The sequence below is a fragment of the Dreissena polymorpha genome, chromosome 15, assembly GCF_020536995.1.
Source record: "Dreissena polymorpha isolate Duluth1 chromosome 15, UMN_Dpol_1.0, whole genome shotgun sequence".
Taxonomy (NCBI): domain Eukaryota; kingdom Metazoa; phylum Mollusca; class Bivalvia; order Myida; family Dreissenidae; genus Dreissena; species Dreissena polymorpha.
In genome coordinates, this window is record NC_068369.1 from 475,339 (window position 1) to 490,031 (window position 14,693).

The following is a 14,693-nucleotide window of genomic DNA, read 5'->3' on the forward strand; positions in this document are numbered from 1 at the left end:
AGCTCTTAAATTATAATATTAAATTTGTATCATGAAGATTTATACCTGATTTGTTTCTTCATAAGTGAATGGTGAACATTTAATAAATGTGTGGAGAACGTTTAAAAAAAAATTCCACTGTTCTTCATCTTCCTATTTTGATGTGCATTTCATGATTTTCTAACCATTTGAAGAGCCGTTTGAACTACTTATTGAACGCTCTGAAGGTAATTTACATGTGTAAATGTGAAATGTACATGTTTTCTGTTCACAAACATATCAACAACACAAATTGGACCAGCATTATATCAAGAAAAAGTTTTATTTAAAAGGACAAAGTCTGATGCTCCTGAATAATCATCAGCGTCACGTGCAAAGCAATTAATTTAAATCAAGAATACAAACTTTTAATGGAATGAGTGAGTTATGAATTACTCATATTTATTAGATAAAATTTTTACAGTCCTTAAAACTATATTGAGATATTGATTGTTCAAAATGAATCTAAATTTAAATAATTAAAATAAAACCTGAACTATTGAATGACACTGAGTTCAAGAACATGTCATGCACTTGAAGATACTGTACACAAGTTATGATTGCTTAATGAGACAATACGTTATGATGGCAAAAAGTTCATAAACAATTTAATATCAAATAGTTCTTGAAAAGCTCATGAACTGTTTATAAATTATTGTGCATAACTAGTTCATGAACTAATTAGCAAAATTTAAGATGCTATATTTATTACAAATATTCTTTAACAGTTCATGATTGGAATTAGTTAACATGATATACTTGTTTAAGAACTATTCAAAATTAATTTTCTCATTTAGCAATGATGAGTTAGCCATGCATTTTTCTTGAATTTTCGATTGCGGTCATGAACTCTTCAAGAACGAATCATGAATATAGTTAATTAATGGTAATGAGAAATTTCGCTAAAAAATTATTTTATTGTAATTTTGCAAAGATCATAGAGAAGACTTTTTCAAAGCATGTACAATGTCATGTACTATTTTATTTCTTTAAGTTAAAATTTGGGACACATGTTTCCTGCATGAATGAAAATTATGATGCTGAGATTAATTAAAATCTTGAAGTGTCTGTATAAATATTGTAAATAAAAAACAAACAAAAAACAGTTATATATTTCAAGATAATACATAAAAACATTATATATAGGAAGTCTGGAACAATCAACAGTAATTCAAAATGTATAATTATATTATACAAAGGTTGTACAATAAATATAAGAGTATTTCATGAAGATTTTGATAAAATGTTGCGAGAGCCAAATTTACATTAGAGAAGAGTGTACTAGTAAAAGTACGTAAGGTCTTTAGATTTATAGCCAGTAGATTTCCAGTCTAACAAAATGTTCCAGTAAATCCAGCCATTTATCCACGCCAGGACAGCTAAAGAGTCATTATTTCTGAAGACTCTGGAAACCTACTGATTACTGACACTTGTGGTAGGTCCACAATGCAGTTGACATTTAGGAAATTGACAGATTATCCAAGCTTAGCAAATGAACACCAGTCATTTGTATACAAAAAATGTTCTAACGTTACCTAATCTGCCTGAAGAAACACCTGAACTTCATCGCACTAGGAATGACACATTTCAATCAATTCCAAAGATTGATGTAAGTGTGTTGAGTAGGTGGGTGGGGGTGGAAGAAGTACAGTTCCATATAGTAATTGTCAAATAAGTACAATCCTAATGATGGCAATCATTTCCAATAATGCAAATGATCGTTTGGGTGGTAAGCAGTGCTAAATCATTGTTACAAGTTTGACTTAAAACAATCCATGAATTGATAGATCACGATCAGGAAACAAGCATTTATAAACAGGTAAGGAATTCTTTCTTTTTTGAGGTTGGTAGGTTGGGGAATAATGTAAAAAAAACAGAAACTGGAAGAATCCAGACACAAGGTATTCACATTTTACTACTTCCTAATTAATAACAGTTGCCAGGGGTGTTCTCATGAGGTAATTACCAAACAAATAGATTTTCCAATGGTAAAAAATCTCAAAACTGCATTGTTTTGAACTTGGTGTAAACAAAAAGCAGTCCACGTAATGAACAGTTCACAAGGTAATTGAGTTCATAGGTAGGCAAGGTGCTGAACTGTTCACGAGGTAATTGAGTTCATAGGTAGGCAAGGTGTGACAATAAAAGAAATAACATTTTAACTGGGATAACTACTGTGAGCTAGCACTAGAGTTTGTTGATTCTTCACTGGTATTCTGAAGATAAATATAATTGGTATGCCACCCTTTGATCTAAAAGAATTTTACTTTGGTGTGTATACTAAGCTTTTTACTGAAAGCAAAAAAGGTCCTAAATAGTAAATAGTAGAACTATTTCAAATAAATGAACTGGAAATGCAGAATATAGCCTTTGACATAAAATTGCAAAATAGCCTTTCTTGGTTCTCACTAATGTGATTGCTTTTGGGGGGGGAGGGGGGGGGGGGGGGGAATGTCAAAGTCGATTGAATCATAGTGAGTAGTCAGACTATAAAAGCATACCTTTCTCTTGAATGTTTTAACATTAATATCTAATGTAAGGGATATATAATAAATACAAACAATAGATGTCTCCATTGGAAGACATATGCCCCCAAAAACGCTTTTTCGGAACCTAAACGCAGATTTCGAAACCTAAATGCGGACCCTTAGTTCAAGGTCAAGGAGGTAAAAATTTGTGTGCGTATGGGCTTGTCCATATACACATGCATACCAAATATGAAGGTTACATCTAAAGAGACATAGAAGTTATGAGCATTTTTCAAAACCTAAACGCAAAAGTGTGACGGACAGACGGACGGACGGACAGACGGACAGTACGATCACTATATGCCCTCCTTTGAGGGCATAAAAATACCAGTGTAAATAGTAAGAAGGCGTTAGCATTAAAATCAAATTTTTACACTTTAACCTGTTTAACTGATGAGTAATTGTGATTCACCAAAACAAATATAGATATATGAGTACCCTTATAAATTCTGCCTCGTTACAATTACAAATGCTTAGACTCAAGCTAAAATGTTCTTATTTATTTAAGTGACAGTATCTACAAAGCTTCTGCCATTGACAGACGGTGACCTAATTCCAATATGTTTAAGTAAGCCAATGACCCCCGCACACCAAGACGTCTGTTGTAAAACGTAAATGAGTTTTCTGTTATCTAGACATGTAGGCAACGCAGGGTTATTATCTCGAAGGAATTGCAGTTGTAAATATGTCAGTGAACTAGCGTATATAACACATTTCCAATATGTTATTTATTACATACCAGCACTATGTTTTCTTGATTCGAAAGGACATTAATCATTTGTCGATAACCATGGTTTGCATGTTGATGCTTTTTTTCTAGAGAAAATTATAATGAAGTAATCAGTGATTAATTCTGTTGATAGAATGGGAAACGGAAACAATAGGTTTTTTCTTGAAATTGTAGACTCCCATATAAAACCACAAATCTTAAACAAGTAACCTTAATGAATTTCTATATAAAAAATAAATAAATTTCAACTGGCAATTACTTATAAATACAAAATAATACGTATTTGATAAATTCAATTTTATTTTTTGTCGTCACATAAAATGACATCTTATTTTTTTAGTGTTTGTATATTTATAATTGATGACTTTCAGTCCAGGCACTTAACAACCCCCCCCCCCAAGTTTCTAGTATATTTTGTGCGTTGGTAGCATATTTTAAAAGCTCCTATTTTTGCTATGACAGCCTTCAATATTCTATGATAAGTTTCCGTCAGAAAGAAAGATGTATGGTTGTCCCATAGATGCCTATCAAAATGGTACTTTTAGTTCTTTATTAATGTCTTTCATAATATGCAATTTAAATGTGACATAAACACAAAAGAATGTTCACTCTTAACAAGATGTGTTTGTGAAACACAATGTCCCCCTATATGACGTTTGACCTTGAAGGATGACCTTGACCTTGACCCTTCACCACTCAAAATGTGCAGCTCCATGAGATACACACCCCTGCGAAGATTGTTAGAACTGTTCTATAACATTTCTAGAATTGTACTGGAACTTAATGACTAGAAGTGTTCTGGAATCATCCTTAAAATGCTCTAGAACGATTTAGAACAGTTGTTGAACGTTAAATGAGAATAATTTCTAGAACAATTTGTTCTGAAACAGTTCTGAAGGTTTGTTCTAGAACAATTCTTGAACTAGCGTTCTAGAACTATTCCAGAATTTTCCTTGAATAAATTTCCAGAACTGTTATAGAATTGTTCTAGAAATTTTTCTCATTTAACGTTCAACAACTGTTCTAGAACAATTCTTGAACTATCGTTCTAGAACTATTCCAGAATTTTTCTTGAATAAATTTCCAGAACTGTTATAGAATTGTTCTAGAATTTTTTTCTCATTTAACGTTCAACAACTGTTCCAGAATAATTCTAGAACATTTTCAGTATGATTACAGAACAGTTCTAGCCGGTGTGTTCCAGTACAATTCTAGAAATGTTTAGAACAGTTTCGAAGGGTTGCTTCAAATAAGTCTGGAACAAATGTTAAAACAGTTCTGAAAATGTCCGTAAACAGTTCTTTTCAATCTCTTCGGAGGCATCTGATGGGATCAGGCTCTTCTGTGTACAAGCAACTTGTCACGAGGCTCTGTAGGTGTTTGAGCACTTTGCTCTGAAATCATTTAGATAACAAATGTAGTCACATCTTAAACTAAACAAGAAGTCTAAATGATCCAGCTGGACAGTATTACAAATATAGACATAACGTCTTTTTATTTAGTCAATATTGAGTGTACTTATTATCAAAGTATTCAAACAAATAATTACACATTTGATCACAACATTAGTATTTTCAAATTGAGAATGCTTCAATACAGCAAACCTTGTAAGTAAACTGGTGATGGATAACACAATTTGACATTCAGCACCAACTTAAATACGAACGCAATATATTCAAGACACTGTTGCAGGTTTTTATGATTTTAACGCATTAAATACTGGATTTTATATATTTCTAAGGGATTAAAATAAAAAGTATTAGACAACCAACATACTACCGAGATTTTGCTTTGCAGCATTGTTCGTCAGGTCAATATCTTCGGAGGCATCTGATGGGTTCATGCTCCTCTTTACAGGCAACTTATCACGAGGCTCTGTTGGTGTTTGATCACTGAACTCTAAAATCATTCATGAAATGTGTTGAAAACCAAACTTGAGCATTGTGTCATGCAATCATGAATACTTTGTTTTAGACCATCAAATTTCACATTTGGAAATTCTGGCTAGACTGAGTAGTTACTCATACAAACAATTAGCTAATGTTATCGAACGTTTGTTCATCAGATTTTTTTTTCAAATAAATTCACTCACCCCTGGCTAGTGAGTGAGTGTGAAATTGGATAACTGTGAACAATGTGTTCATGTTTCATTTATAACAGGGAAAAAATCATATATCTATAGGCAGTGTTGACCAACTGATAAAAAAAATACTTATAATAACACTTATTCAATGGAGGCAAATTGAATTTCTTGAGTCTCATTTAAGTGTCCAACTCACATTCATAAATATTAAAGCCTGTAATTTTGGACTGCCTGCCTGTCACTGAACTGTGAACATGCCTTGAAAATAATACTTACCTTGAGTTTTTTTCCTATCTTAAGTTGCCTCGAAAGCATGCTTAGGCGGTCGCTTTGCTTGCTTCAAGAGAAACCTCGTCATCTGTAATCAACAGTATATACAAATTTTAATATTATTATTATGACAATATATTTATTTACAAGATTATTTTTCGTTATCCGAAAATATGATTGCCCGAACCTGTACTATTTACAACAAATTGTTTAACAATGATCAGGAAGACCCCTTAACTTTAATATTGATTTATTTCAATACTTTGTGTTTTTTATCAATACACAGTGTTATAAACAGTAAGTGAAATATACTTGCTCTACGGCGATTGAAATATGGACATTTTTAGGGGACATTGTTAACCGAGACACCGCCTCGTCAAATAGGTCCGCGTTGAGCGAACTGAAATATCATTTTGCGGTATTCTCCGACAGGAATTTATTAACATTAGTGACGAGGCGCGCTTAACGCTTTTAGTCATAAAAAAGTGTTCGCCCCATTCAAGATCCTTTTAGATTGGTACCAAAAAGTTTGGCTATCAAACGAATTTACTTACGATGGATTTCACTGATCACCGCATCGTATGTTTGTTTTTGGTAAGTGGCTTTGATGAGATCTCCCTCCTGGTAGTGAGCAACATCTATTTTGGGTGCGACTACATTTTGTGGTTCGATAAAGCTCATACGCGATTGAACAAGAAAAGAACGTCTGCCATTTAAAAAAAGCGCGCTTATATGCACCCGACTGTTTTTCGTTAATGATGCTCCGCTGACAGTCTACGTAAATAAAATAAAAACCAGTCAGCTCTGTTTTGTGAATTTTGGCCAATGAAATTATCTCTTACATTTGGGGTTAGGCTGGGTAGATTTTCAGAGACCCGTATGATGCGGTGCTGAAATAAGCTTTGGAATTTAATTTTCCAACTTAAAATTAATCCCTCCTTACTAAATTCATATCTTCATGTTAAGTTAAACGACACATCGAAAGGAAAACCATCTTCATGTATCGGAAAATGGTAAGTACCAGTGCTTGATATGTGATAAAGAATATCAACCAGACAGAGAGTTCTTACGATGCTGTCCGGTAATCTTGCGCAGTTAAGGGTCAATTGTTTTAAAAACATGTTCTTTTATAAATTGGCAACATAATATCTAAATTTATTATGAAAATTATAAGTTCATGTGCTTATTAACACAGAAATATCTGATTAATTCAGTGAAGAATTGTCCGATTTGATTTCAAAACAAACATGACTCACCTCATTTTCAAACTATCACAGTGTCCGGTAATCTTGCGCACTTTGTATAAAGACCTCGTTTAGGCAAAATTGTAGACATATGGTGTCCAATTATTGACAAAAAACATTCCAGAAAAATATTTTAAAAATCAGTTTGCAAAACCATTGAAATTAAATGTGGATTTCTAGTGCAGTTTTTGTTCACTACAAATCAAAAAATATATAATCACTAATAATAGTGGACAATTACAACAATGTAATAAAAAAGTACCGGTATGCGTGAAAAAAAAACCATAACAGGTTTGATACCACGATCATGCTTCCATAGTGTACAGAAAATATAAAAACTAGGCCATTGCGCATGCGGAGATCATACCAAATTGGTTTGACAGAATGGCGGGAAATGATTACTATGTCGTCTGATGCAATATATTTTCATGGCAAAAAATACCATAACTGATCGGATATTGTGCAATGGAATGCTTAATTACACATTGGATTTATGAATTCTTAATTTAAAGTATGAAAACGCTAAAGACTGCAGGGAATTTGTGATTCATTTTGAAGTTTTCGTAAGAAGGCCAGTGTTTACCATGTATAGGGATGACGCAACCGGTGTTTAAATGTAATGATCGAATTTAATTTTGCATGGAATACGTAACTTTTAAATCCGTTAATTCTTTAAAATGTGAAATTCCATCTTTCATCACTAAAGAAAACCATTTGTCGTCTGCAAGATTCGCAAATGCGAAGTGCGCAAGATTAACAGACGCGCAAGATTACCGGACTTAACAGTACACTTAGAAACACGGGTTAAGTAAGTCAACGTGTATTGTGGGTCGAACACTATTCTTAATACAGCTGTTATTACAATTCATAAATGGTCCGTTTGCTGAAGGGCGAGTATAAGGCAAATGGACGCATTTTTTTTACTGTTTTATAACTGGTTATCATTTTTTTAAACCACATAAACACCAATGCTTATTTTTTTGAAGATTACACTGCAAGTTAGGCAAGTGATTTCAGTATTTGACAATGCTCAATGTTTACATTGAAAGTCTCATTGCACGCAACTTCAGGCTGGGATTATAGACCTGTGATGCTCACTAAAATAACTTCTTGAGGCCCGGGAATAGTTTATTATGAGACTTTAATCTATCGATGACTACAAGAAGACGAGACTTGGCAAAACATTAAATAATCTAAAAATTTGTGAAATTAACATTAATAACATGCAAGAGTAAAATGACATTGGTCACCTTTACACCCATGTATTCTGGAATGCCTGACTGAATAAGGTTAATTACTGAAATTTTAACTTAAGAAAAGCATATTTCTAAAACATCATTACAGAAGAAAACACTTGGTTTACATAAAACGAAAAAAACAAGTGTTATTTTGTCTGAATTATGTTGCCTTCCAGAAGTAGTTACACACTTGGTAGTGTGGCTCACACATGAGGTAGAATGGCCGTGGTAACTACTTGGGAGGCAAAACAACTAGGGGAAAGGAAACTACTTGGGAGCAAAACAACCTGATACTGTACAGAATTTAATTTTGTTTGAACATGTTGATTTTTGTAAACCACAATCATTTGCTTGTGAATTAAGTTTCTGTTATTATAAACCTGTTAATGAGTTAAAGAGTTTATATTTGTTTCAAAATATACATTCATATGTCTTTTTTCCAGGTCCACTGAAGCGTGTGAAGAAACTGTATTTTGATGATGGAACACTTCCAGTGCCACGTTCTACACACTATTGGAGACAGATTTAATGTAGAAAACTACACAAATATCTGAATAATGTTATGAAAAAGATGGATGAAATCCACCCATTACAGTTACCAGAAGCTCCTGTAGTTAGTCACCTAATTCCAGTTTAGTTCTCTGAGATTCTTGTGATGGTGAATGTTGAGGAACTCTGTGAAGTCCTAGTGTTTTAATTGACACAAGATTACATGCAAATTCAGAAGACACTAAGTATGCAGAATTCCGAACAGATACAGTAAAAAAAAATTAAATAATGTGTAATTTGGTGACAAATTATAGTCAGTTATATACATGTATATGTATGTGTGTAGCAGAAGATTTTGTAAGGACTTAAAGGAGAAGTACTTTTTGGTATTTCAGGGATAATTTTCTCCAGTTCTCCATAAAAGCTTATGTTTGGATACTCATTAGGAGTGCCTCGTAACGTTGTTTCTAGTGAGTACCCACATAATGTTTTAAGATTAGAAATAATACAAAGTATCCCAGACCTATCAACAAACACTCCTCCTTCACACTAGTCCTCTGTTTGTGTATGATATATATATATATCTCATGATATGACAGCAATATCTTGCAGACACCACAGCAAGCAAAGTTTCAATGTGAAAATTGTTTTGAAATATAATTTGAAAGAAGTCAAATTATCATTGTCTGAACTAGTTTATTTTAAATATGTAGAACAATTGTAGGACAATTGTAGACTTTGGTTCTAGACCTGTTCTATATGTGTTCTTATTCCCCACTAGAATGTTTGTAGAACTTACTGGTTCTTAAAGAGTTCTAAATGTGTTCTAGAACTACAGTTTAGAACATTTTTAGAAATTTCTTGAACTTATTTTGTTCTAGAAATGTTCTAAAAATGTTCTTGTATATTATTGGAACAGTTTCAGAACTAAGCCTTGTTCCACAAATGTCTGGAATTATTCTAGAAAACAGTTCTGGAACAATTCCAGAACATAAGTTCTAGAACGCGAATATGGAACATTCTAGAACTGTTCTTGATGTTCTAGAACAGTTCCAGAACCGTTCCAATTTCTAGAACAAATCTTCGCAGGGGTGATGCCTGTCAAATATAAAATTGCTAGCTTCAATATTGCAGAAGTTACATTACATGAGCAATTTTGACCCATATATTTGACCTAGAAGGATGACCTTGACCTTTCACAACTCAAAATGTGCAGCTCCATGAGATACACATGCATGCCAAATATCAAGTTGCTATCTTCAATATTGCAAAAGTATTCATAAAATAAGCGATTTGGGCCACATATATTTGACCTCTGACCTTGAAGGATGACCTTGACCTTGACCTTTCACCACTCAAAATGTGCAGCTTCATGAGATACACATGCATGCCAAATATCAAGTTGCTATCTTCAATATTGCAAAAGTATTCATAAAATGAGCGATTTTGGCCACATATATTTGACCTCTGACCTGGAAGGATGACCTTGACCTTGACCTTTCAACACTCAAAATGTGCAGCTCCATGAGATACACATGCATGCCAAATACCAAGTTGCTATATTCAATATAGCAAAAGTTATTGCAAAATGTTAAAGTTGGCGCATACAGACCAACAGACCAACCAACAGACAGGGCAAAAACAATATGTCCCCCACTACTATAGTGGGAGACATAAAAAGCTGCTGCCAAAGTGGAATATCTATTACATATAGGGACAACTTCATTATGCTTCTATGCAACACACTCTGAAATGTCTTCGTTTTGTTACGCAGCATAAAAATGTTCATCTTCCTCCTTTTTGTTACATAACATAAAATATTCATAAATCTTCCATTTCTTACATAACGTTTAATATTTATCAGTCTTCCTTTTGTTGCGTAGTGGACAAATGTTCATCAGTGTTCCATTTGTTACCCATATGATGCATCTTAAAATCATAACAATCAATAGACTTGTGAATGATTAACATTTAAGGCTTTTCATTTGTATGTTAATATTGTCTTTGTCTTGAGCATTTATAATGGCTACAGTGATGTAACTGCCAGACAGTGAGTTTATTGCCCTGAACTCATTTATTACTGCCACTAGGTTAATCATATACATGTACCTGGAAAGTCTGGGGCATTTCATAATCAAAATGTCATTTGTAATCTTTTTAATTCTTTGAAAAGCTTATGCAATTACGGTAATATCATTCAATTGTTAATTTAAACTATCATAATTATAATTTGCAAGATTATGTTAATATAAGCATAGGATGTAACATTTTGTGCATACACAATAAGTTTAGAAATGCATAGTAGCCATTTTTTACAGAATACTGATGTTATTTTTTAGATGAAAAGTGAAATATTTGTATAAGCAAGTTTGCAAAAAATGTAAATGTCATCAACAAAATATATGGCCTAGTAACATTTAGTTTACCTGAATTATTTAATTTTGAAAATGTATCGAATCATTTTTTGATAATAAAATACTGGTGAAAATATAATATGAGCCAGGTGTGTATGATGATTTAAAAGTTCTTAAATACAAAAAATAAATTGCAAGCTTGAGACAGTTGAACTCCATGAACAAGTGTGTCAGAGGGATTATACCAAAGTTGTGCAAGATCAAATATACAAATAAAAAGGGCTGGATATTGGTTGAGTGCCTAGTCTGGGCAATCATAAATTAACGACAATGAATTGGTTACATGCCTCATGGACATTGGTTGAGTGCCTACAAGGCAATGCTTAATTAAAGACAAGGCATTGGTTACGTGCCTCAAGGACATTGCCACCTAAAAATTGATAAAGTGCCTCCTGGACATTGGTTGAGTGTTGATTGGACATTGGTTGAGTGTTGATTGTACATTGGTTGAGTGCTTCTAGGACATAAGAAGAATGCCTTCCAGACATCAGTTAACTGCCTCCTGAACACCAACTGAGTGTTCCTTGGACATTGGCTGAGTTTTTATTGGACATTGGTTGAGTGACTACTGGACATTAATTGAGTGCTTGCTGGACATTGATTAAGTGTAAACTGGATATTGGCTAAGGGCTAACTGGACCTTCATGTTAAGTGCTTCCTTGACATTAGTTAAGTGCTTATTGGACATTGGTTGAGTGCTTCCTGGTCATTGGTTAAGTGCTTACTGGAAATTGTTTAATTGCTTTCTGGAAATTGGTAAAGTGCTAACTGGACATTGGTCCAGTGTTTACTGGAAATTGCTTGATAGCCTACTGGACATCGGTTAGTTCTTACTGGACATTGGTAAAGTGCATGCTGAACATTGGTTTAGTGCTTACGGGACATTGGTTAAGCGTTTGCTGGACATTGGTTCAGTGCTTACCGGACATTGGTAGAGTGCCTACTAGCCAATGGTTGAGTGCTTACTGGACATTGGTTAAGTGCTTACTGGACATTGGTTAAGTGCTTACTGGACATTGGTTAAGTGCTTACTGGACATTGGTTAACTGCTTATGGTACGACATTGGTTGGGTGCTTACTGGACATTGGTTGAGTGCTTATGGGACATTGGTTGAGTGCTTACTGGACATTGGTTAAGTGCTTTCTGGACATTGGTCGAGTGCTTACTGGCTATTGGTTGAGTGCTCACTGGAGATTGGTTGAGAACCTACTGGCCATTGGCTGAGTGCTTACTGGACATTGGTTGAGTGCTTATGGGATATCGGTTGAGTTATTATGGGACATTGGTTAAGTGCTTATTGAAAATTGGTTAAATGCTTACTGGACATTTGTTAAGTGCATACTGGGCATTGGTTGAGTACTTACTTGGTTGAGTGCTTACTTGGTTGAGTGCCTACTGGTCATTGGTTGAGTGCTTACTGGCCATTGGTTTAGTGGTTACTGGAGATTGGTTGAGTGCCTACTGGCCATTGGTTGAGTGCTTACTGGCCATTGGTTGAGTGGTTACTGGAGATTGGTTGTGTGCTTACTGGACATGGGTTTAGTGTTGCAATTCAATAAATCTGATCAAAAATATTGAAATGCTTTTATGTAAAGACAGTGGTTATTATCTGTTAAAATTGAGATCGTTGAAAAAAATACCACTCACTTCTTTTAATAGTTCTCCGTGTTATTTAGTAATTCAATATTACCTGTTTCTTGGAATTTTCTATGACTAAATTATTCTAATCTCTTTATTGGGAAATCTAACTAACTAGGGTACTTACTATTTTTATTCCATCAAGTAATCACAAGCAATTTTGTTCTTAGAATCCATAAATTTATTGTATGTTTTTTAAAAAATGTCTCATTTTTTGGATGGTTTCTTGGAAATGTTTCATCAGCTACAAGATCACATTCACATATCAGCTGGAGGGGGGGGGGGAGGGTAAGTGTGAAAGGAATGTATTTGATAATTTGATACAGAAATAAGAACCTGAAACTGTTCAACACTCAACACCAAACACCATTCAACGCCTCCTAGAAAATTATCTTGTTATATTTAAAGAATATACATTTTTTCCAAGAAGCTGTATAAACCAGCTTTTCACCTTAATTTACTGTTATCAACATACCATAAAGAAATTTCCCACTAGAAAAATTGAAAATATTCTGCTTTGACTTTAAAAAAATGTTATACTACAATTATGGCTTCACAAATACTAGACTTCTGCCAGTGTTCACGTTCTCTGAGTATGGTATCCAATTAAATTGTACATTTTGTTTATCATGGTATCCAATTAAATCGTACATTTTGTTTATCATGGTATCCAATAAATCGTACATTTTGTTTATCATCATTTAAATGTATGTAGACATATTGTGGCTAAGAATTGTAAAGGAAAACATATCCGCATGTTAGTCATAACTCTTTGAAATCTTATTGGTTTCAGTGACTATCATTCTTAACACAAAACCCAATCAATTCAACACTGAATATCTTTTTGCATAAGATAGAAAAAATATTTCTTGTTTCTAGGATAATATTTTATTTACCTCATGCACTTTTCTATGATTACACTACCGGTTGGCACTGTGTTGAGAGTTATAGTTTGTGTGTGCTGAAGTAAATGTCAGATTGGTTATTAATTTAAGTTTGCGGCTACATCAGGCTTGTGGAATACAAAAGCAATGACAGACAGGAAAGCTCTAAGGAAAGCCACTGTAAGGACAGTGACGTCAATGGTAGAAATAATGGCTGTGGATTAAGTGCCAAGTGGAAATCAAATTCATTTTCAATGAGGTTTGCTCCTTTGAGGCTTAAAACTAATGGCATTGGGGGTTAGTGCTGCAATGCATGCAATCGAAAGCGCTTAAATGGAATGAAGCCCACTGGCATTGATGAAAATGTAAAATCATTGTTATTAAATTGTGAATTTTATGGGTTAGTGTTCCGCAATTATCTGACCAGATAGTCCAATGTAATATTATAGAGTGTCTGAATCTCGTTCAATTGAAACTGGTTATCATATTATAATCTACCCAGGCTTCCTGACTGTTAGTTGGATAAAAACCTAGAAGCAAAAATGCAGGCCGCTACATCCTGTTTCTTTTGCCCCACTGGACAGGTCAGCATGAAATTTGGACTATGCTTATAAACCTGTATGGCAAGTGGTCCATTCTTAAATTTCTTGGATTAAGTTTTTAGTAAAAAATGTCACCATACTGGCCTGGCATGTCAGCCCTTCCCCCATTCTAGCAGCACGCTGTCAACTGTGTGACCCTATATCATAACACATCATCATCTAGTGAAAGGAAAACAGAAGGTTCTAACTGAATAATTAATTAAAAAACTTGAGAATCATAATATATAACAAGTCTCAGATAAAACCTTTAAGTCACCAGGCAGTGCATGTGTTCATGTTGATGCTATTTTATCAGTATTAAAACATCTACAATCAATACAATCAAGAGGCCAGTGTAAGCGAGTCTTTCTCATGTTGATGAATGGGTCTCAGTTCTAGACACTTAATCAATCAACAGCTGTTTCCTGGTTCGAGACTGGGTGAAAAGATTATACATAATGGAAGCCTTGACATTTCCCAGTAGGTCATGAACCCGTGGACGACCTTGAAGAGTGCACTATTGACGGCTCATAATTAAGGCTACACACACAAGCTGCTTAATTGACATGCTCACC

The 14,693-nt window shown here is 34.1% G+C and overlaps 1 protein-coding gene and 1 long non-coding RNA gene across 3 annotated transcripts in view; both read right to left on the bottom strand.

Annotated features, from left to right (window-relative positions):
- The window catches only part of LOC127860766 (cAMP-specific 3',5'-cyclic phosphodiesterase 4C-like), a 505,962-nt gene that overhangs the window by 43,933 nt on the left and 447,336 nt on the right, over positions 1-14,693 (bottom strand). The gene's annotated exons all lie outside the window — the stretch shown is intronic.
- On the bottom strand, positions 5,110-6,329 carry LOC127860846 (uncharacterized). 2 transcript variants are annotated; one of them, XR_008039948.1, is made up of 3 exons: positions 6,184-6,329; positions 5,636-5,717; positions 5,110-5,175 (listed from the first exon to the last, which is right to left on the bottom strand). It is a non-coding gene; the product is annotated as an uncharacterized LOC127860846 (long non-coding RNA). The 2 variants fall into 2 exon arrangements; XR_008039947.1 differs by lacking the exon at positions 6,184-6,329 and adding an exon at positions 5,942-6,055.